Here is a 1,628-nt window from a genome sequence, read left to right as displayed (position 1 = left end):
AAGCGGTTATGTTTTCAAATTTTCTTCCGGGGCAAATTAATATTTTTACGCTTCGAGCACCATTTTTGTTGAAAGAGCGTGAATTGTACTGACTGCTCGACTGCGTGTGCGTCTCCTGGCAATCATCATCATCACCATCATCACCGTCATCACTTCACGACGAGACGACGACGAGAGTGGATGCTCGTCCGCGCGCTACCTTTCGACCGTGTTGTGCGTGTTGATTCTCTATTGTTTGTTCGTGAATCACTCGTGAATCACGCACGTTGTGCACCGTGTTTAGCGTGCGTATAGCGTAAGTGTTCGTTCGTATCAGTGCGTAGCAGCCAGGGCAAAGGAGTAGAAATCAAGGCAACCTAACGACCGCCGCCGTCGTCGTCGTCGTACGAGTGTCCCGTTGCTAGTGAGAGCGGGTTTCCGGGGGGGTCGGTAGTGCCGTTCATCACCTCTTTTTACCCACCCCCTTTCGCCCACCCTTTCGCTCGATGGTGTTCGTGTGCGTGCGTGCGTTAGTGCGTTTGTTATTCCGCTGCCAACCCAGTGTTCTCCACCGCTGGCCGGGCCGTGCCGGGCCAAACATTCCGTAACATGCTGGGGACCACTTCGCTCCTGGCATGTGCGCAACAATTGCAACAACACAAATATGCACCTCTATGTTGTCATCAATCCCCCCTTTTTCTGACGCCCCATAATCAGTGAAAGGTTCCCGTTTTTTTGTCTTTCGCGACGGTGACTACGATGAGGAGATTCCATGGGATTTCCAGCAGCCCAGCAACCGATCCGGCTGAGCAGCGAACGAGTGTGCGTGTGCGGCCCTCTTGTGGTTTCTCTTTTGCGATCCATCCATCCACCCAACCATCATCATCGTCATCGTCGTCGTCGTCGGCCGTCTTCGGTTGTTGTGCTGGTATGTTGTTGGCCTGCTTAGCTCGTTCGGTCGCTCGGTTCAAGAGATTCACCGTCGCCATCCAAGCAACCAGCGAGCCAGCGAGCCAAATCGTTGTTTGTGTCACCCACCAGGTATTCGCTTTCGCCTTGAACCCTCTTCCTCTCTGTCTTTGCCGTTTGCCGTTCTTCCGTTCGCTTCTTCTTCCCGCTGGCCCGCTGACTGGGATTCACTTGCCTGCGCGATGGCTTGATCTTGGAGTGGTTTGTGCCCTTCCTTTTTATCACTTCTATCTTTCGCTCTCCATTGTGTTCCATTCCCGGTGGTATGTGCGCCCTTGCTGCTGCTGCTGCTGCTGCTGCGGTCGTAAGCCGTGGCGCCATGGCAATGGAATGGCGGTGCGTTCTTCTTTTTTATGATTTGTTGTTCGCGTCATCGTCCGCGTGACCGATTATCTGATGGACATGCAAGGCGCGTTATCGCGTTAAGAAGGGGCTCGCTGTGTCATACCTTTTGCCAAAGGTGGCCACACCAAAAAATGGGTGCAATAAGTGAGCTACGAGCTCGAGGGGCTGGTTGCGTTGACCGAATGTCCGAAACGCCGTCGCCAAAGTGCGTGGTCTGTCGTTCGTAAAACACCCCCTTATTCCCCGTGCAGGCTGGCCGCTGCCATGCGGCGCTTCCCCCGTTCCGCGTTCGTTTGGTGGTGACTGTCATAAACAGCGCATTTTTATGTACACGC

The sequence above is a fragment of the Anopheles aquasalis genome, chromosome 2, assembly GCF_943734665.1.
Source record: "Anopheles aquasalis chromosome 2, idAnoAquaMG_Q_19, whole genome shotgun sequence".
NCBI classification, from domain to species: domain Eukaryota; kingdom Metazoa; phylum Arthropoda; class Insecta; order Diptera; family Culicidae; genus Anopheles; species Anopheles aquasalis.
Note: the sequence above shows the minus strand (reverse complement) of the source record.